The 23,193-nt window shown below is 43.2% G+C and overlaps 1 pseudogene; it reads left to right on the top strand.

Moving 5' to 3' along the window:
• The first annotated feature begins 806 nt into the window (after positions 1-806).
• On the top strand, positions 807-1,293 carry LOC100974079 (centrosomal protein of 19 kDa-like; annotated as a pseudogene).
• Positions 1,294-23,193: the final 21,900 nt, after the last annotated feature.

Genomic DNA, 23,193 nt, shown 5'->3' with positions numbered 1-23,193 from the left:
TAAAGCAAATGAAAACACAGAGAATCATACGCAAAACGTTTGTAGCAGCTTCCTTTATAATAGCCGAAGATAGGAAACCACACAAATATCTATCAACTGAGGAGCAGAAAAACAAATGATGGTATCAACACGTAATGGAATATTACCCAGAGGTGAACAGAAACACACTTCTGATACACAGCAACACTTTGCTAAGTGAAAGAGTGTCTAATTGTGATTTTACTTCTCTAGGGAAGGCAAAGCTATGGAGACAGAAAGCAGAGCGGTGGTTGCCTGGGATCAGAGGGGAAGGGGGGACCACCAAGAGGCACAAGGGGCTTTTCCCAAGAATGGACACATTCTATTTCTTGAATATAGAAAGTGGTGGTTGCATGACTATATACTGTATACTTTCAAAAAACTCATTGAGCTGTACACTTAGAATGGGTGAATTTTGGTGAGCCCTGGGTGTTGCTGTGGAAACAGCTTAACCAGTGCCCCTCAGGACTCTGAAGCCATGCATGCCATCATGGGAGCCAGCATATGGTGCCCTGTGTCGGCCCCACCTCTACTTCCAGGGAGTTCATCCAGCCACATCAGTAGGACTGAGGCCGTTGTCTCTTCCTGCAGTACCAGGCTCTGCCCAGCCTCAAAGTCGACTTAGGTGCTCCTCTTTGCATTGCTGTTGGGTGGGAGCAACCCCTTCCAAGCAGTATAGATGTTGGCCTGCAGAAGAAGATGCCCTTTCTGTATTTTTTCAAGGCAGGAAGTCATTATGCAACTTACGCATTTTCATCAGATTTCCTCCGATATCCTCTGAAGTGTATGTGGGAATGATGTGCGCTGCCAAGAAGTGTGGCATCTGATTTTAGCCTCCAGCTAGCATCTTAATCTACGAGAATGAAATCCAAGGGGAGAATTCGCTCGCGCATTCTGCCAGTTCAAAATTTTTCAAAGTTTTCAGGTTGCACGCAAGCGGCTGAACAGCTAAAGAATAACCTACGACACGAGAGTTACCCGTAACAAGGATTCCCGAGGCAGCTAGAGAAGTTATCCGGTTTTTTACGAGGTTACCTGTGGGGGCAGAGTTTAGCAGAAACAATGGAAGAAATTTGACCGGAAACAACCATTGATCCTGAAAAAGACCTGAAAACATTGGATGACAAGGAGCTTGCCAAAAGGAAGAGCATCATGGATGAACTTTTTGAGAAAAATCAGAAGAAGAATGATCCAAATTTTGTTTGCAACATTGAGGTCAAAATCCCACAGGATGAACAGCTGCAGTCCTGTGGCTGGGACACAGTCAGCTCATAAGTTCTGATATGAAACACTCAAAAGATTTATTGGGCTAGCAGAATATTCATGTTTATATAAATAACATAGAATGGTTCTAGAAAAATCTTTAGAGAACACTAAAATGTATATGTTGAGTCACGGGGGATTGACTATATTACTTTTCAAAACCAGGACATTTAGAGCATCTACTATGTAGGTGCATGAGGAAAATAGGAAAAATGGAATAAAGGAATCTACCTTATTTTTTACTCTTTTGAGACAGGGTCTTTCTCTGTTGCTCAGGCTAGAATGCAGTGGTGAGATCTCAGCTCACTGCAACCCCCACTTCCTTGGCCCAAGCAATCCTCCCACCTCAGTCCCCCAAGTAGCTGGGACGACAGGTGTGCACCACCATGCCCGGCTAATTTTTTGTTGTTTTTTTGTTTGTTTGTTTGTTTGTAGAGATGGGGTTTTGCCTTGTTACCCAGGCTTGTCTCAAACTTCTAGACTCAAGCTATCTGTCCACCTCGGGCTTCCAAAGTGCTATGATTAAAGGCATGAGCCACTGCACCCGGCAGGAATCTGCCTTTAAGGAGCCTATAACCTAATTGGAAGATGTCAAAACTTGTGAAAAGCTAATTAGCAGTATTAGGCAACCAAAAGATTAAAGCCAGATGCTTGATAATGGCTAAAGGTCAGAGCCTAGATGACTGTAGAGTAGAATAGCAAGGGACGACTTTGTCCTTTAGTGAAGGACTTTGCTGGCCCTTGAAATGGTAGTATTTGGGTAGAAGCTTGTGTAGGATTCTAGAGAAGAACAACTGAAAAGAAGGGGAGGGGAGATAGTAAAGAGATAAGAAATTATATATATATACACATATATAACAGTAAGTAAATTACAGTTTGATAAGATTGGGGTGGGAGGTGATCTGGTTTGGCTGTGTCCCCACCCAATCTCATTTTGAATTGTAGTTCCCATAATCCTCACAAGTCGTGGGAGGGACCCGGTGGGAGGTAATTAAATCATGGGGGTGTTACCCTTATGCTATTCTCATGATAGTGAGTGAGTTCTCACAAGATCTGATGGTTTTATAAGGGGTTTTTTCCACCTTTGCTCGGCACTTCTCCTAGCTGCTGCTATGTGAAGAAGGACATGTTTTCTTCCCCTTCTGCCATGATTGTAAGTCTCCTGAGGCCTCCCCAGCCATGTGGAACTGTGAGTCAACTAAACCTCTTCCCTTTATAAATTACACAGTCTCAGGTATGTCTTCACAGCAGCGTGAGAATGGGCTAATACAGCGGCCATATTTGGTTACCAGGGAATTATCTTTTTATGTGTTTAACTCTGGAGAAGCCTCTGCAAAATGCCCTCAGCTGCAAGTAGCTGTCACTTGATGGACAAAAGGGGAATTCCACCCCTTGAGTATCAGGAAATATACACTGAAGACATTCTGAAGCCCTGAACCTCCTCCCATAAATAACATGTTTGTTTATAAAATGGGAAATCCTCCTACAATAAATGAACAATAGGTACTGCCAGTTTAGGCCTACTCATGACTTTGGATCTACAAGAGAAGATGTTTGTTTAGCAAGATTATCTGTGACTTCATACATCTATTCTTACTACAATATTGTTTAATTGCTAGAAATTCTATGTTTTCTATAAGAAAATTAATATTCATTAAATAAAACAGTAAAAAAATTTTTAAAAGTTGGTGAATTTTATTCTATTTAAATTATACTTCCATAACTGAGCTTTTAAAAACTCTATATAGCTTTTAAAATAAAAATTAGGAAATTCATTTCCTTCAGGCTTCATTCTTTACGTCTCTCTTTACCTACATAGATGACCACAGAAAACACTAAAAGCCAAGTTGTAGGTAGCATCAGCTAGCCAGTCAGTGAAAGTAAGTTCTCCTAGATCCATCAGGTCCATGATTTGAAAGAAAACAAATGATTTTCCAAGAAACAGCATGTCCCCTTGGAGCTGTAGTTGCATCCATTGCAATGAAGTCAAGCCGAGGCCAGACAAGATCGTCTCATGAGCCGCCTTTGCCATCTCTCAACGGAACGCTTCAGGCTCAGTGTAGATGCAACACCAGGGACAGAGGCAAGTGCCCTGGGGGACTCCATCACTCCCAGGCTGGACCAGGAAGCAGGGATGGAGCCAGCCAGCCTATGCCCAGATCACCCCTGAGCACAGCCACGTAGAAGTTAATCTGCTGTGCTTTGAATGCTCACAGCGCCCAGCATCATGAAGTCAGAAAGGGATCAATTTTCATTAATATGAAGAACCACACTTTGAGGGACGAGACTGAGTCCATTAGACTCCTGGAGAGGCACATGCTTAGTGAAGGGTGCGACAAAAGCATTGGATATTAGCAGTAAAGATTGCAGGAGACCCAAACACTCCCAGGACTCGTGAGGGGCTCTCTACCAGCCCCAATTCAGAACCTCAGGGTCATTACTTATCACATGAAGCAGCTCTTACTCCTAGTCACCAGCTGTTAGGATCCAAAAGTGGAATGAGAATTCCTCACATCCGGAATGACTCCCAATCTGGAGATCTCCCCTGCCAGGAAGAGTGTCCTTATGAAAGCCACCCTCCAGGTCTAAGCTTCAGAAACAGTGGCTGCTGAATGCATGGAGGGCAGGTGAGGGAAGCTGCCTGTAAATTTCAAAGCACTGCACACACGCATTCACCCCATTTCCTCCTGAAACCCCACTAAAATACAGCAAAGGTTTTCACTTGTGTCATTTGTTTTATTCTTTAGTCATACATTTCCAAGGGCAAATAGAAGAGAAGACAAGACAATAGCAAGAAAGATTTGCAAGCCAAAGAGCGGCAGGACCAATTGCAACTGAACCATCCAAAAAACAACTGAGAATCCTAACTTAGCAGCTGAATTTGAACCCTAGAGAGCCAGGAAGCTCAGGGATTGGTGGCATCCAGCACTCTGGAAGGGGATGAGGGTGGGCTAAGCACTGCAGGAAGAGTTTAAAGTCGTTTAAAAGTACAGAGACTCCCAGATCTCCTTATCCTGCCCACCAACCAGATGACCTCACCTCCATCCTGGCAGAGACTAGAGGAGCTCCCGGAGGGGAGAACAGACAGGGTCTTGTGTGGAGGAAACAGCACCTCTGGGCCAGAAACACTGTTCTGAAGGCACTAGGGGAAAAAAAAGACATCCACCCTGCTTCTACCAGGGGGCTCCCAGAACCTCAGCCTTTGAGCTTCTAAGAATGAGTTTGCTGGAGTCCAGGAATCTGAATCAACATAAGAAAGCAATTCCCCAAATTGAACAGTTCATGCAGAACACCTAGAGCAAATGCGCTTCTTTTTTTTTTTTTTTTTTTTTTTTTTTGAGATGGAGTCTCACCCTTGTCACCCAGGCTAGAGTGCAGTGGTGTGATCTGGGCTCACTGCAACCTCCACCTCCTGGGTTCAAGCAATTGTCCTGCCTCAGCCTCCCAAGTAGCTGGGATTACAGGCACCCGCCACCATGCCCGGCTAATTTTTGTACTTTTAGTAGAGACGGGATTTCACCATGTTGGCCAGGCTGGCCTCGAACTCCTGACCTCAAGTGATCTGCCCACCTCAGCCTCCCAAAGTGCTGGGATTACAGGCATGAGCAAGTGCGCTTTTATCAAGACCCATCTTCCTACATGGAGCTTCCCACCGGCTTTTTAGAACATACAAGGAGACAAAAACTTAAAAAAAAAAAAACTATCAAAATCCCAGCAAGGACTAAAGAGCAAAAATATAATGCTTTTAAAAAAGTAATGTAAGCCGGGCGCGGTGGCTCACGCCTGTAATCCCAGCACTTTGGGAGGCCGAGGCGGGCGGATCACGAGGTCAGGAGATCGAGACCATCCTGGCTAAGACGGTGAAACCCCGTCTCTACTGAAAATACAAAAAATTAGTTGGGCGTGATGGCAGGCGCCTGTAGTCCCAGCTACTCGGGAGGCTGAGGCAGGAGAATGGCGTGAACCCAGGAGGCGGAGGTTGCAGTGAGCTGAGATGGCGCCACTTCACTCCAGCCTGGGCGACAGAGCGAGACTCAGTCTCAAAAAAAAAAAAAAAAAAAAAGTAATGTAAGGGAATAACAAGCCTTCTGAAATTTAAAAAAAAGAAGAAGAAAATGGTAGAAATGTGACACGATAAATATTTTGAAACTAAAGTTTAAACAATTTTCCAGATCAAACAAAAAAGGAAAGAGATGGAAATCAAGAGAGAAAAGAGAATTCTAAAATCAGTTCAGGACTAACATCCAAATAATGGCAGTTCCAGAAAAGAGGTTGGTGAATGTGGTGAATGGGTATGAAAATACAGTTAGAGAGAAAGAATAAGTTCTAGCACTCCATAGTACAGGAGGGTGTCAATAGTTAACAATATCTTATTATAAGTTTCAAAGTAGCTAGAAAAAAAGATTTGAAAAGGTCCCAGCACAAAGAAAGGATAAATGTTTGAGGCAATGGATATTCCAGCTAACTTGATTTGATCATTACACATTGTAGGCATGTATCAAAATATCACACGTACCCCATACATATGTGCAATTACTATGTGTCAATTTAAAAAAAAAAACAAGAATAAAAAACAAAAGGAGAAGACAGAGGAAGGCAGGAGGAAAGTCCAGAAATGAAGTATGTGGGCTCCCAAAGGGCAGGGACCAGCCAGTGCACAGCACAGCAGATGCAAATAGTCTTCCCAGGACACATTGCCTTGAAATTTCCCAACACTGTGGACAAAAATAACACCTTCCAGCTTTCAGAAAGGGCGGGGATAGCATCAGACAAAGGATCCAGAATCAGTGTGCACTTTGGACTTGGTAAGAGCAATGCTGGGACAATAAAACAGTGTCTTCGAGACTCTGAGGAAAGGTGATTTCCAGCCTAGAATTCTATAGCCCTCAGTCTGAAGAGAGAGAAATACGTTTCCAATTGCCTCTGAACACCAATGAAGATGTGCTTCACTGAATTGAGGGAATAAAGCAGGCAAGAGAGGGCACAGAATCCAGGAATCCAGGAGTGCGGAGGGTGGTCCCACAAGGCAGTGAGACCCAGCGAATCCTCCAGGGTCCTGGGAGGCCAACCCTGCAGGGCCCAGACTTTCCTGCAAGGCAAGAGGCTTCCATAGCACCCCAGAAAGAGACTTACGTGTAGAGAGCACTGGATGGGACATTTGGGGATAAATCACTGTTAACTACGTTGGAAACTAGGCAAATAAAAACCAAGACCATCATTAACTCCTAGAAAAACAGAAGGATGTAGAAAGCTTATATATTCCAGGCTTAGCTGATATATTAATCAGGGCTCTCCAGAGAAACCAAACCTGTGGAACATGTTAGCCATACACACACACACACACACACACACGTACACATGCACACATACATACACACACATATGTATGTATGCATACATAACATAAAAAGAGTTATTTCAAGGAGTGGGCTGATGTAATTGTGGGGTTAGCAAGTCCAAAATCTGTAGGGCAGCTGGCAGGCTGGAAACTCTCAGCCAAGAGCTGACACTGACATGTGGAGGCAGAATTTCTTCCTCCTCAAGGAAACCTCAGTTTTGTACGTAAGGTCTTTCAACTGACTGGATGGGGCCCACCCACATGGCTTAGGATCCTCTCCTTTGATTAAAGTCAATGATTGTAGACATTAGCCGTTTGTACAAAACACCTTCACAGCAACCCCCAGGTTGGCATCTGAATTAATAGCTGGGCACTAGAGCCTAGCCACATGGACACGTAAAACTAACCATCACAGCTGGGCATCGCATTTACAAGTTTAGATGAATGTAAGCACTGACTGTTGATCTCACTGAAGTTACTATATCACCTAATTGGGAGGTGGAGGGCAGGACACAGCTCAGGTGCGTTGTGGAGTCAAAGGAGTAAAACAGAGCCATGTCCTCAGGCTCTGTGGCTGCATCGCTAGATAAGGACCAGGATTGCTACATCCAGCGCTGCGGTGTGATCTCAGACTTGCAGGTAGATACCAAGAGAATCTGCAGCTGTTGGTGAAGGCAGCTGGCCCCGGGAAACAGGAAATGGCGGTGAAGAGGACCACCATTGTCTAGAATGAACTTTGCAGAACAATTTCCCCCTTTCAATCTCTGGGCATGTGAAATGTTGAGAATAGAACAACTAAGTGAAAAAAAAAATAATAAAAATTTTTTAAAAACCCTATAAAGGGTGACTTAGGCTCTTCGTCCAGTTCCTCCTGATCCTAGTGTTAATTAATTCCCCCGAATTTCGCTGCTCAGAGTAATTTCCAGGCCTGGAGACCTCTCAAAGTCCCCTGTGTGTAAGATGTCAGCAGGCTCTGCCCATTCCAGCATCCCCAGGCCTCTCTACCCACTCCGGGCAATGGGCAATGTCCTGGGTAACTCCTAATTGTGAAGAGGAGAAGGCTGAGCTTTTTGGCCAGATGCAAAGGCCTCTTAGGATGGAAGGAGAGGATCCTCTGTCATCTTGCTTTGCTCTGTGAAGTTGGATTGGGGTCTTCAGGGAGAGCTGGGAAGGGGACGCAGGGTTGGCGCATGGGGAGAGAAGGGGAGGTCTGGAACCACGGGAGCTACTTGGGGAGGGGTGGACACTGATGTGTAAGCTGCTGAGAGGCCTGAGCCATATATGGAGTTGGAGACCAGGGGTCTGTGGTGCTGGGCTGAGTTCCTGCAGCCCCATTCAGCATCAGTGTGGGAGATGTGATGCGAGCCGCTGGGCGTCCAAAGACAGGGAGGATGTGGGGCCGGGAATCTCTGCAGTCGAGCAAAGGGTGAGGAGCTGGGCTGGCAGGACGGGGAGCAGGAACAGGGCTGGGGCCAACGCTGGGACCGAGCAGCATGGGCAGAGGGAGGCAGAAGGGTAGGGCCTATGGCATGAGGCTCCCACTCTGTGCTTCAGTGTGAGCTGCCCATGGGTGTTGGATGGTGGCTGGCAGCATGGGGCTCAAAGAGGAGGAATCTGGAATATGCATTAAGCCAGGAACAGGCTGATCTCTCGCACCCCGTCTGCAACCCCAGGCAGGAGCTCTGGCAGAACAAAATCCTCTAATAGAGAGAGTGGAGCAGGTGCTGGAGGTGTTTAGGAGGTTCAGTCCCGGCGAGGCGGGCAGGATCACGTGGCACATTGGTTTGTCACATTAGAAAAGAGTGGGTTCAGGGGGGTTGACGGAGACTGTGTTACCAGGAGGGATCTGAGACAGCCTTCAGAAGGGAGCTGAGAGGAAGATAGGGGGTTAGAGTTGGGAGCAGGGGGGAGGAAGATGAGACAAGACAAGGTTGGCTTATCTGCCGATAGGCCTGGCCTCATGTAGTCAGGCTCAGGACGAGAGGCTGACAGCACATTAGCAGGGAACCTGGGTCTCGGCGCCCTCACATACAGATACCTCCCCCAGCCCAGGCCTGTGCACAGAGATACTTCCCCCAACCCTGGCCTCCACATACAGACCCCTCCCCCAACTCAGGTCTCCACATACAGATGCCTCCCCGAACTACAGGTCTGGGCATCGGTTTTCTTTCCAACCTTGCGTGTACTTTTGCTTGTCAGACAACATGACCAGGAAGCACAGTGGGTTCATCTTTGAACCGAAACTGCAACAACCAACGAACCAAACTGCCTTGAGGTGATGTTCCCAGTCTGTAGATGAGGTGCCTGGTAAAATCTGCTTGTCTCTTTGAGTCATTTTGGGTTTTAATTATATTCATTCTATTTTAAGTTTGTAAACAACCTCAAATCATTTTTAAAGACCTACACACACTCTAAGTAAAAATTATTAATGAATTCACCACCATCTTTTAGTTTGATGAATAAGTACAGCCAAGTCCCAAATGATAAATTAGGCTAATAACCAGCAATTATTGGTTTCATATTAAATTTCTTTGGGACTTAAGCTAAACATAAACTGGAACAAATTGTTCTAATTTAGAAGACAGAGAAATGAACAGGTCAAATCTAATATTTTAAAAGTATTTTTCAAAAATGGCAGGAGAGTCCAGCGATAGGCAGAATAACCACACCCACCCCCAAAATGTTCACATCCTAATCCCTGACATCTAATCTCTGAACATCTGACTTTACATTTTGCACTTTGCAGATGTAATTCAGCTACGGATCTTGAGAAGAGGAGGTGACCCTGGAATAGGTGAGTGAGCCCAATGTTATCACAGGGTTTTATTTATTTATTTATTTATTTATTTGAGACAGAGTCTTGCTCTGTCACCCAGGCTGGAGTGCAGTGGCCTGACCCTGGCTCACTGCACCCTCCGCTTCCCTGGTTAAAGCGATTCTCCTGCCTCAGCCTCCCGAGTAGCTGGGACTACAGGCGTGCGTCCCCACGCCCGACTAATTTTTTATATTTTAGTAGAAACGAGGTTTCACCACATTGGCCAGGATGGTCTTGATCTCCTGACCTCGTGATCCACCCTCGTTGACCTCCCAAAGTGCTGGGATTATAGGTGTGAGCCACCGCGCCAGGCCCATCACAGGGTTTTTATAAGAGAGAGGCAGGTCAGAGTCAGAGAGGGCAATGCGAGGACACACTTTGAAATGGAGAAGGGGACCATGAGCCAAAGAATGCAGGTGGCTTCTAGATGCCAGAAGATGCAAGAACGAGTTGTCCCTGGAGCCCCGGGAAGGAACACAGCTCTGCCGACACTTTGATTCTAGCCTGTAAGACCCATGTCAGGCTTCTGACTTCAGCATGAGATAAGTTCCCACTGCTGTAAGCCATTAGGTTTTTGGTAGTTTGTGACAGCAGCAATGAGCAGCAGATGCAAGTCCAACCCTTAGTATAAAATATTAAGCCTGGAAAGTCAAAAGAGTCTCTGAACCAACCGTGGACTCACACTTCATGTAGATCAAGTTTCCTCTCCATCCCTGCCACTGGGGACTCTGCAGACTGCCAGCAGATGAGAAGATTCCACTGCCCGGGCGCTGGTCAGCCACAGTGATGAGACGGTGGCTTACATGAGAGACCCTCCCACCCAGCTCACCCACTATGCTGTGACTTCGGAAGGACCCAGAGCCCCTGGTGACACCAATCGCAGTTAAGGCCCTCAGGATGTAGCTGTTTCTGGGGTCTGGGCTCCCTGCTCCTGGGGCCACCTCATCCCTGCCCATTGCTGATGGGTCTCAGCTACTGGTGCTGGACTTTTCCCCCCAAATCCAGCTCGGCACTGTACCATATTCACAAGTTCTGGGGATTAGGATGCGGATGTCTTTGCAGGTGGGGGCTATTATTCTGTTTACCATAAGACTCTAGGGCCATTTTTGAAAAATAATAACTTTGATTCACTAAAGAAAGCTCCGTCTTGAGTGTTTATTTCTATCTCCCAAATTAGAACAATGTAATCCAGTTTATAGTTAATTTCAGTCCCCCAAAAATTCAATATGCCATGAATGATTACTTGTATTTAGGCTGATTTTCATGTACGATTTCAGGGTGTTGGAAAGACCATGGAGGTGTGGATGAGAGCTAGGCTTCTGGTAGCTGTGGATACCTGGCCTGGGGAGACAAAGAGGGGTGAATAGTTCAGTTTAGTCACGTGAGGCCTTTCAGCAACTGCAGAAAGCTCACAAGCTAGCCATCCTGAAGCCTGTTCTGACGACCTGTCACAGGAATGACTGGGTTGATTTCAGGAGCCATGGCAACCACTTTGGGGCCAATGGCCTGTGGTATTATCCCTGGAAGGTTCAGAGATTTTCAGACCCCAATATTTAGGGAAGAAAACAGGCCTCCTTGAGGCAGGATACTAAGAAGGAACCCTCCTTCATAACCGGATCCTGCAGGCAGGGCTCATGTTGTTGATTTATTTATTTGTTTCTACAAAGCAGGCAGCCAGATTCTCAAGGCAGTGGGTGGGTCTGCCCGGGTGCAGATGATAGTAGGGGTGTTGGCATTGTCTGAAGTATGTTGAACAAGAAAAATAAAAACAACTAAAATCCAACTGCTTTTTATTATCACCATATGCCAGCAATCCTAAACAATGTCAATAATAAAAAATACTCCCACTTGAAAAAGAATCTTATTTTTTATTTGTTTATTTATTTATTTTTGGTCTCAGTCAAAAACAACTGCTGTAGTCACTGTTTTAATGATATATATGTAAGCTTCAGCAGAGCACCTTTGTTACTATTCACTTTACTAAACATTGTATTCTGTATGGAAGGTAATTCAGAGAACTCCCTGTTATGTGGATGGGGTTTGATAAGGCTGTGGGGTGCAGTTTGGATCTCCCACTCCAGTCTACGCATTACCCCTCTAACAGGGGATTTGCAACCAGTTGTGGCAGCATGGAGAAGCAAAGACCAAGAACCAGAAAGCTGGTGGCTCATGCCTGTAATTCCAGCACTTTGGGAGGCCAAGACAGGAGGATTGCTTGAGACCAGGAGTTCATGACCAGCCAGGAGTTCATGACCAGCCTCGGCAATATAGTGAGACCCCAATCTCTACCAAAAAAATTTCTAAAAATTGACCAGGTGTGGTGGCATGCGTCTGTAATCCTAGTTATTCAGGAGGCTGAAGTGGAAAGCTCACTTGAGTCCAGGAGTTTGAGGCTGCACTGAGCTAAGATCATGCCACTGCACTGCAGCCTGAGCGACAGAGCAAGACCCTGTGTTTAAAAACAAAAGCAGCAACAACAACAAACCCCCTCTCTCACGTTGTGTGCCCAGCTGGAGTTTTAACTTTTGTTTACAATTTAGAGCAGTGAGACAGTGACACTTTGGAGGTGTAATATTTTTATTTGGTTTACTTCATATGTCAACTATTGGTTGAATTTAAATAATATCTTGAAAATGAAGTGTATTCTGTAGTCATTGTCAATTGTTTTAAAACAAAAGTAAATCAAGCAAATAAAATTTACAAAAATGGAATGATTTACTAGTTGCCTAAACCGTGTCTTCTGTAGATGATTCAGTTTGATCAACATCTACTTATTGGTTACTGGACAATTATTTGCACAAAATATTACACCAAACTGTTACCAAGGCGTCAAAGTTGAAACCAAGATGTAGATTTTTAGACTCTTGGGAAAAAAACCAGGCCTTATTTCCTTTTTTTGTATTATGATGTTTGCTTTATTTTTATTCATTTGTTTTTTTAATTATATTTATGAAATTCAATAAAAGAAAAATTTTCACTGGTAATGTTTCCTTTCTGGCCATCACTATTATTTGTTTCATTTTATAATCACCATAACAAGTAATCCTATCTTATATAGAGAGAGGTGTTGAAACATAAGCTGCTCGGGGGGTCAAACATTCTGGGCACACCAGGTGACTGCCATCTTCTTCCGTCCCCGGGAACGTCATTTCTCCTACTGGAACGTGGCGTGGAAACCACTCACTACGTGTGGGGTTAGAGTCCTTTCGCCCCCTGGTGGTTGCGTGAACATTGGTTGCAGGGATGAACAGCTCTGGGCATCCATCCCGCACATCGTCCACACCCTCAAGCAACAACACAGATGGACTCGAGGTGCGGTGTTCGCCTACTGCCTTGTGGAGTCCGACGCTGTGTCTCCCTCCACAATCCGGTTTTGGGGCTCAGATGCTGCAGGGTTGCTCCAATTATTTTTATATAGAGAGGGAGAGATTACCCTCAGAAAGAAAGGGGACAAAGACCCTGCCTCCCTTTACCTCAGGCTGAGAAATATGAAACTATGCCTGAGGGGTTGGGGTGTCTCTAATGTGATGAATTGAAAGGAAGGACCCTGGAATCCTGAGAGGAAATCCACCTCAAGAAATGGGGGAGACTGGAACCATGAGCACTGAAGGTTCACACCACCGTCCAAAGGCTGGCTCCGGGTCAGCTGAGTGGTGATAAGGGACACCATTTGGATGCAGCAACCCTGGTACCATTTGTGTCTGGTGAAAGAGACCTCCCCAGGTGTAAACTGAAAGAATATCTTCAAGAATGAATTGGAGGAGGCCTGTCCAAGGGTGAATTGGAAAAGGTTTGTCCAAGGGTGAATTGGAAAAGGTTTGTCCAAGGGTGAATTGGAAAAGGTTTATCCAAGAGTGAATTGTAAGAGGCTCCCCATGAGTGAATTGGAAGGGGCTTGTCCAAGGATGAATTGAAAGAGCTCACCCAGGTGTGAATTGGAAGGGTGTGTGTCCAAGGGTGAATTGGAATGGGCTTGTCCAAGGGTGAATTGAAAGAGGCTCACCCAAGTGTGAACTGGAAAGATGCTTACCCAAGTGTGAACTGGAAAGGACTCATCCAAGGGTGAATTGGAAGAGGCTCACCCAAGTGTGAACTGGAAGGAGGCTTGTCCAAGTGTGAACTGGAAAGGACTTGTCCAAGGGTGAATTGAAAGCGCCTCACTCAAGTGTGAATTGGAAGGAGGCTTCTCCAGGAGTGGATTGGAATGACCTTTTCCAAGGGTCAATTGGAAGGAGCTTGTCCAAGTGTGAATTGAAAGAGGCTCGTCCAAGTGTGAATTGAAAGAGGCTCATCCAAGTGTTAACTGAAAGGAGGCTTGTCCGAGGGTGAACTGGAAGGGGCCTGTCCAAGGGTGAATTGGAAGGGGCCTGTCCAAGGGTGAATCGGAAGGGGCTCACCCAAATGTGAATTGGAAGGGGCTTGTTCAAGGGTGAATCGGAAGGGGCTTATCCAAGGGTGAGTTGTAAGATGTTACACTTGGGGTCCAGGCAGCTTTTCTGTGGGATACTCCTGATTCCATATCCTCCTTCTCTTGAGGAATCATCATAGTCTAGATACAAAGGGGATGGTCTATTCTACCAGTGAAGGGAACAGGCACCTATCAGACAGCTCAGATGCTGGACTGATTCTTGAATGTGTACAAGCACCTCTAGGCTTATTTAGGAATGCCTGAGCAAAAAAGTATTCAGAAAAAGTTTGGATCCATTTCAGAAGAGCCGGTGGGGGCCTTTGAGTCTGGGCATAAATGTCAATATGGCCTCATTTGTATTCCAGCAGCAAAGCCTGCAGCAAAGAACAAGTCACAAATTACAAAGTCAACCCCCTAAAGAAATAAGATCCCAGTAACATTATGCATCACAGGGCTAAGCGGCTTATAGGAACTAATCAATTTAGTCATTTGCAATCTACTTCTAGAGAAATTGTTATGTGTCCAGGCACTGGCTATTTAAGCAAGAAACATGCTTGCTTTTTTCAAAAGAGCTGCAATCTTTTTTGATCTATAGGTATATACTGCACTCAGAAAAATGTCAGCAGAAAGGCATCTTTGACGGCAGTTTTTTTGAGAGCTCAGAAACAAAGGAGGTACAAGAGGGAAAAGAGACCAAAAAGAGGTATACAAGCATCAGGGAAGGAACACACTAAAAAAATCAATCAAAGCAAGCCAGGAAAAGCAGTTGCAGACCTTAGTGAGAGAGAGCTGCTGCTGAAAGGAGCTCCCAAACAGCAGCTTGGGCTTGACTCTGAGCTCCCCACACTGCTAGGACAGTGCTGGAGGCATAGCTGCACTCCTGGAGCCCCAGGAAGCCCAGTCTGTATCATCATCATTTCCCACCAATAGTCTCTGCCCTCCCTCTAGGACCCTTCTGGCTCCCCACAGCTCCTGCTGTGATCTCAGTTTCTTATCCTTCCCTCCCTCCCCCACCTAAAAAGGAAACCTGCTCAGGCCAACCGCTTCCTCCTGTTAAGCCCCATTTCCTAGCAGTTAGGGCCACCCTGCTTCCTGACACTTCCTGCTCATTCCTACACATCTCTGAGCTTTCCATGGATTCATGATGTGCAGAAGGACAGAGCTGGCTAGGGGGAAGGACAGAGGCTGCCCTTGGCAGGCCAGCTGAGGACACCATGATTGCAGTTCTGGCAAAGCCATCGTTGGGGGAAAGGAAGTCTTCCAACTATTTGTCAAACTATTTGTCAAACTATTTGTCAAGCATGGTTTGAATTTAAGCCACAGTGAAATTATAATTCTAATGACAATTAATAAAAGTAATTAGCAAAGCTAGTATTCAGTAATCGCCATGAACAGTAATGAGTAAAATGAACTGAGCATCATTTCAAATATGACAAATAACTAGTAATGTTTATTACTGGCATCATCTATAAAAAGATTCTCATTTTGCTCACTTAAAATGGCCTTTCATTGAGTTAAGACTCAGAAGGAACAAAATCAAATAGATCATGTCTTTGTCTGTGTGTGTGTGTGTGTGTGTGTGTGACCAGGACTCCCTCTGTCACCCAGGCTGGAGTGCAGTGGTGCCATCACAGCTCACTGCAGCCTTGACCTCCCAGGCTCATTTGATCCTCCTGCCTCAGCCTCCTGAGTAGCTGGGACTAAACATGCACACAACCATACCTGGCTAACGTTTGAATTTTTTTGTATAGACAAGGTTTTACCATGATGCCTAGGCTGGTCTCATACCTCTGGGCTCAAGTGATCCACCTGCCTTGTCCTCCCAAAGTTCTGAGATTACAGGTGTGAGCCACCGTGCCCAGAAACCATGTCTCTTCAAAGTCAAAGGTACTCAGTGGCCCGAGGCCCATGACTTCTTGAGCACCAGTGATGGCCCTTGGAATGATGTTGCCACACTCTGGCATCCCCGCCTTCCAGAAACTTCCAATGAACTGGGCTCTCTCCACAGAAATTACGGTCTGGGAAAATAAAAGAGATAGAAGGGAAGAAAATAGTTCTTGTGGACTCTAGGGGAAAGGAAGGAGGCTATAAAATCTCTCAGTGTTTTGTTTTAGATTTCCTGGAGGACAGGAAGCTGCTTTGAGCAATTCACAATTTTAATAAAGAAAGCAATTACTAAGTCTTCTTTTTATGCCTGGGAAAACAGCTTTATCCAATAACCAATGAGCAACAAAAACATATCAACTTCCACTCTAAGAAGAGCGTTGAACTGTGAATTAATAGTCCCATCTGAGCCCTTGTTAAGTAACACTCATATTTTGTTTTTTTCCCCCCTGCACCCTCCATAGGAAGAGAAGAAATAACAGGCATATTTGAAGCAGTTAGTAAACTCCAACTGGCTTTAGAACTTTTATTTTATTTTTTTAAATTTATTATTATTATTTTTGAGACAGACTCTTGTTCTGCCACGCAGGCTGGAGTTCAGTGGTGCGATCTCTGCTCACTGCAACCTCTGCCTCTCGGATTCAAGTGATTCTCGTGCCTCAGCCTCCCAAGTAGCTGGGATTACAGGCATGCGTCACCCTGCCTGGCTAATTTTTATATTTTTAGTAGAGATGGGATTTCACCATGTTGGCCAGGCTGGTCTCGAACTCCTGACCTCAGGTGATCCACCCACCTCAGCTTCCCAAAGTGCTGGGATACGGGCATGAGCCACTGCGCCCAGCCTGGCTTTAGAACTTTCAAAATACCAGTCTTGATGCCACATTAGAAAATGCAACTGCCTTCACATATTCTTCATTTTTAATGACATTATTACCAGATCCATATCATTTCAGACACTGCGATACAATTTGTATCTGTAAACCTCATTAAGAGGTGGCATTTTCCAGTAAAAAGAACACCAGCGTCATCCTATTCCCGGCAATCTTTAGCTATGCGACTGGGGCAGATTCTTTTGTCCAAAGACGGCCCCAGCAAAATCTCATTCCACAGCCTCTTCTGTGTTGTGATGTTGACATACCCCGTCAACAGGAGGGCTTAAGTCCCCTTCCCTTGAATCCAGGCTCGTCTTAGTGACTGCTTGGCCAGTAGAACGTGGTGGAAAGGATGCTCTGGAAGTTGGGAGAACAGTTCAGAAGACTCATAGCTTTTGCCCATGGCTCTCGGAAGGCTCACTCTTGGTAGTATCCTCTTAAGAACCGAGCCTCCATGCCAAGAGGAAACCTTGTGCAAGCACTGTGCTCCGGGGCCCAAGCCGAGCTCCCAGGACACAGCCAGCATCAACTGCCAGTGTCACCAGGAAACAGTTCTTTCCCTACTTTGTATTGGTTACAAAGAAAGAACACCCAATTGTAAAAAAAGGCAAGCAGATTTTATTCAGTGGCCAGGAAAGGAGAAGGAGAGCTCCTTCTGCCCAGGCTGTAGGAAGCTGGGGATATTTAAGGCATTCGATGTGGGGCAGGGAGGTAGGCAAACACGTGCAGGGAGGAACTCCATCGCGCAGGCGCAGGTCGTAAACACGCGCCTTCATATGTCACGCAAACAGAAAATGGCGGTGATTTCCTTTTAGGGTTGGGGATCCTAGCCTCATCATCATATATTAATGATCTAAAGGTAATAAGGGGTTGTCGGTTCTGATTTGCACGGCTTCTTGCAGGCCTTTTCTTCCTCTGGTATTTGGCAAAAGACTACGAAGTTCCAGCAGTGTTCTAGGCCAGCTGGAGATCTTTAAGCAGGAGCACCTATAGATAAAGAGACTGGAAAAAGACTGGATATGAAAATAATGAGCTTTTTCAGCTCTTTCTCTAGGGCTGCCCTGGTAACACTAGACTCGTGAGTGCACCATCTTGAAGGCCAGCCCAGTGGGCCTTCAGGTGGCCCAGCCCCAGCCAACAAGTGGCTGCAGCCTCATGAGAGACCCAAGTGGGTGCAGCTGAGCCCAGTCAATCCCCAGAACCCTGAGAAGTAATAATCAATTGTTGTTTTAAGCCACTAAGTTTTGAGGTGGTTTGCTATGGGGTAAGAGATAACTAAAACACGGCTTGAGGACCTTGGTCTGATTCCTCAACTTTTCAGATTTTATTTTTGCATCTGTTAAAGAGAGAGAGAGAGAATGATTTTCAGGACTGACCTATACTAGAGGCTTTGGTGACTATCAAATAAAAGTACTTTAAAGATCTATTAAGTGCTGTGCATTGTTACTGCTTTTATCTATCAGTTCTTCCTTCTAATTCTATTGGTATTTCTTTTTTTCTTCTATTTAAAAAATTGCCCCTCTGGCAGGGCTCATGCCTGTAATCCCAGCACTTTGGGAGGCCAAGGTGGGTGGATCACTTGAGCTTGGGAGTTTGAGACCAGCCTGGGCAACCTGAAGAAACCCTGCCTCTACAAAAAAAAAAACAAAAATTAGCTAGGTACGGTGGTGTGAGCGCTTGTAGTTCCAGCTACCCAGGAGGCTGAGGTGGGAGGATCGTTTAAGCCCAGGAGCCAGAGGTTGCAGTGAGCTGAGATGGCACCATTGTGCTCCAGCTTAGGCGATAGGAGTAAAACTCTGTCTCAAAAAAAAAAAAATAAATAAATAAATAAATAAACAAACAAACAAATAAATAATTACCCCTCCGATCACAAGAATAATACAAATTTACCATAAAAATGTGTCAAACACACAGACAAAAGCTACAAGAAGATATTATAACTATTTATAATTCTTTCATAGAGCTAGAAGTATGGTAGCATTTTGGAATACATCCCATCAATCTTTTCTGTAGATGGACTGATATTCACACATATGCAGTAGATGCCCTCTTAGCTGAACAACGAGAATGATTACTTGGTTGGTTAATCAAAAAACCGAAAGTAGAGAATCATAAAAAATACATAAATACATTAAATGTTTTATTTGAATTTAAAACCTATAATAAATTAAAACAGACAATATCTTAATGCAACGCTTTGACTCTGCCTGGAATTCTGAGTCATTTTTTTTACGTAAACCGCACCCAGAATGCATTCTTTATGATGTATTATTTTGTATTCTGTAAAGTCAAGTAAGTCCTTAAGGACATGCAAAAGAAATCTAAATGCAGAATCTTTCCAGATTTTATACTTTTTTCCCCAGCCTTTACAATTATCTTACTAAAATCTCATCACTGAGTTTCATATATATTTTTAAGCAAATCACTTTTGTTTGTATTTCTACAGGATTTATCTTCAATTTCATAGAAAAACTATGTTGATAGTTATATTTCATTTGTTTATTGTATATATACATTGCTTAATTATAATAACAAGTACAATAAACCAAAACAGATTTGGAAACAAATGAAATGCATTAGTCAAAATTAATCAGAAGAGCTGAACAACACAACTGTTAAACTTGAAAACTGTCCCCAACTCTAGTGAAAACACATTATTTTCAAATAGCCATAAAAAGATCCATGAAAACATTGACCATGTTTTAGACAAAAAGAAGCTACAATAAATGCCGTAATGGAATAAATTTTGAATTAAGAAACAAAACCTAAAAAGTCCCATATGACTGAAAACTAAATATTATATTTCTGAATAAAGATTGAATTTAGGAGTAGACATCCTAAAAATGGTAAAATATTTATAACTGAATAATATTAAAATCCTGTGGGTCAACATTTTGAAAACCAGAAAAGTCAGTATATAGAGAAAAATGTATAAATATACTTACTAGGAAGCAGGAAAGATTGCAAACAAACAAGTTAAATATTTCGTCTAGAAAGTTGTAAAAAGAACAATTGCTCAGATATTAATAAAAAAGGAGTGAAATAATAAAAATAATGTCAGAAATCAACAAAATAGAGAATAAAAATAAAAAAGATTAACAATACAAAAAGTTGATTTTATAAAAAGAAAATTAGACAAAACCTAGGAAGATAAATTAAGAATCAAAGATAGAAAATGCAAATAAACAATACAGAGAATGAATAGGCCAGGTGCAGTGGCTCATGCCTGTAATCTCAGCACTCTGGGAGGCTGAGACAGGTGGATCACCTGAAGCCAGGAGTTCGAGACCAACCTGGCCAACATGGTGAAACCCCATCTCTACTACAAATAAAAAAATTAGCCCCACATGATGGTGTGTGCCTGTAGTCCCAGCTACTCAGGAGGCTGAGACAGGAGTATCACTTGAACCTGGGAGGCTGAGGTTGCAGTGAGCTGAGATTGCACCACTGCACTCCATCCTGGGTGACAGAGTGAGACTATCTCAAAAAAAAAAAAAAGAATAAATAGATGGGAAGCTACAGATTTTAAAAAAGAGAATATCATAAACAACTATGCTCTGATAAATTATAAAAGCTGGACAAAATAAATAAATTTCTAGAAAAAATAGAGAATGTGAAAATAGGCACAGAAAAAAATAGAAAACTTGAACAAAACCACAAAAATGTAAAAGCTTAAATGAAAATTAAAGACCATCCTCTCCTGAAAATAACCCCTAGGTTCAGTTTGACAGGTAATCAAACTTTGAAGGAAGAGATAATTTCTATCTTACATAAATTATTCTAGAAAATGGGAAGCTGCCAAATTAATTTTTTGATGCATGTGTAACTTTGCAAAATTGGGTAAGGTAGTACAAGAAAAATATATATAGTTTCATTTCATTTCTGAACAGTCATGTAACAACCCTAACAAAATACTAGTGAAACTAATCTAAGAAGATATTTTAAAAATTACATCTTAATCAAATGAGGTTTATCTGAGTATTGTAAAGATGGTTCAATAGCTGAAGAATCTAAGAATGTATTTACCACATTGTTAGTTTAAATGGTTTGTCTGTGTCCCCACCCAAATTACATCTTGCACTGTAGCTCCCATAATCTCCATGTGTAGAGGGAGGGACCTGGTGGGAGGTAATTGAATCATGAGGGTGGGTTATTCCCAGATGTTCTCGTGATAGTGAGTAAGTTTCACAAGATCTGATGGTTTACAAAGGGCAGTTCCTCTGCATATGCTCTCTTGTCTGCTGCCATGTAAGACATGCCTTTGCTCCTCCTTCACATTCCTCCATGATTGTGAGGCCTCCCCAGCCATGTGGAACCGTGAGTCTATTAAACCTCCTTTTCTTTATAAATTACCCAGTCTCGGGTATGTCTTTATTAGCAGTGTGAGAATGGACTAACACATTAGTTAAATTTTAAAAAGCCTTAAGATTATCTCAATAGAGTCAGAAAATACTCTTTAATAAAGTTCAATAATTATTTATATTATTTAATCTTCTTAGCAAACTACGAAATATGGAGAACTTCACAACCTACAGCAAACATCTTATTTTATTTATTATTTAATTTGATTTTTTTTTTTGAGATGGAGTCTCACTCTGTCTCCCAGGCTGGAGTGCAGTGGTGTGATCTCAGCTCACTGCAACCTCCACCTCCCAGGCTCAAGGTATGCGCCACCACATTCAGCTAATTTTTGTGTTTTTTTAGTAGAGATGGGGTTTTGTCATGTTGGCCAGGCTGGTCTTGAACTCCTGATCTCAAGTGATCCACCTGCCTTGGCCTCCCAAAGTGCTGGGATTACAAGCATGAGCCCAGCTATTATTTAATGAAAAGATTTCAGCTACTAGTATCTGAAGAAATACTGGTGGTACTGACATATAAGACAGTTATAAAAGAAAAGTGTTATAGTGTTTGGAAGAAATGATTTAAAACTACATTTTGCAAATGATATGATCCTACTGACTAAGACTCTCTCCACGACCAAACTGAGCCCTCTACTCCACTAGGCCTTGAGCTTGGCCTGTGAGAACTGCAAACTTTCATCACAAAAGATTTTTGTCCACTCTCCACACTAAGAGACTTGAACATACACTTGCATAGTTTCTTTTAGCTCAAGCCCATGTCCCTAGGATGACAGCCCCAGTCTCCTTAAGTTCCTGTCTGAGAAAGCTCAACACCACCAAAAGAATTTACTGTTTGTTCCAGCCAAATCCTGACTAAAGGCCCCTGACCTCCCTTTTCTTAGAGCATTTACTTTAGAAACTTGCATTTGTAAATCCGGTCTCTGTTCCTTTGAGATGCATCTTCTACAACACAGGAATGTCTTTCTTAAGGACCTGGGAGCCAGCCAGGTCCTTGTTGACATGTAATCATCAATAAATATAGGGCCTTTGCCTCCCCATCTGTGTGGAAAGTTAGGAACCTAAGTTGGATAAACACTAGTTGGCAGACACAGATGGCCTAACATTGACCCACCCACCATCGTCTTCTGCAATTGTCTACTTTCCTGACTTTGCTGGAATCCCTGTTTATTTCCCCTTCTTACTCTCTCATTCTCTCTTTAAAACACCCAGTCATCTCTGCACAGATCAGAGTTCAGCTCAGTTCTATACTGAACTCTCTCCCTCCTACTGCAATAGTCTGAATAAGATCTGTGTTGTCATTTTAAACAAAACTCTGGGAAAAAATTTCTCTCCAACGCTACACTTAAAAAACAAATATAATTGACTATTTAGAAACAATGAGAGAGTTTAGAAAAGTCAACTAGATACCAGATCAAATCAAAAAACACAACAGCATTTTCTGCATAGGTAACTACAACTAGAAAATATAATAAAAAATAATACGCAATTCACAGCAGTAACAAAACTATGCAATATCAAAGAATCTCCTTATGCATGTGAACATTATGAAAAAATGTGCTATGAGAGAATAAATAAGAAAACTAAAAACAAAAATGTAAAAGTATGCTAGGGATGAGGCGAATTACCTTTTAAAGATGTCAGTTTTCCCAAAAGATCATCTATAAATTTCAAGCAATTACATTAAAATGTTCAGATAGTTTTTTTTGAAAATTTTAAGCATCTAATTGATTTGTATGGAAGAATAAAATTCCCAATAGATAAGTGAACCTTGACAAAAGAAGAGCAAAAAGACAGACTTGACCTACTAAATTAACACAGACACAGAAGTTATTCCAACAGTATGGTATGGTGCAGGTAAAGGTCAGATAGAGGCAAACGAAACAGAGCAGAGATCTTAAAGTTCCTTGAAAATTAAGAACTTGATGTATAGTAAAGACAGCATCAATGAAGAAAGACTGTTTTGTAGATATTATTGGGAGAGCTGGCTCATTGTACAGAGAAAACAACACTGGATCTTACATCATAGACTCAATAAAAGCACACTATTCTAGATGGATTGAAAACCTAAATGAAAAAAGGAGCACTCAAGTGAGCACTGTCTCAGCAGTGGCCCAAATTAGTCAATGACTAGAGGCTCTTCTGGTCCTGCCTAACAAAGTCTAAAAGCAAGCCCCAAAGGATTAGCCTGTTTTCAAGTAACTTAGCCATGTCCCAGGACAAAACCTAAAATAATG

This window comes from Pan paniscus, chromosome 13, assembly GCF_029289425.2.
Source record: "Pan paniscus chromosome 13, NHGRI_mPanPan1-v2.0_pri, whole genome shotgun sequence".
Taxonomy (NCBI): Eukaryota; Metazoa; Chordata; class Mammalia; order Primates; family Hominidae; genus Pan; species Pan paniscus.
This window is presented reverse-complemented; position numbering and strand designations above follow the sequence as displayed.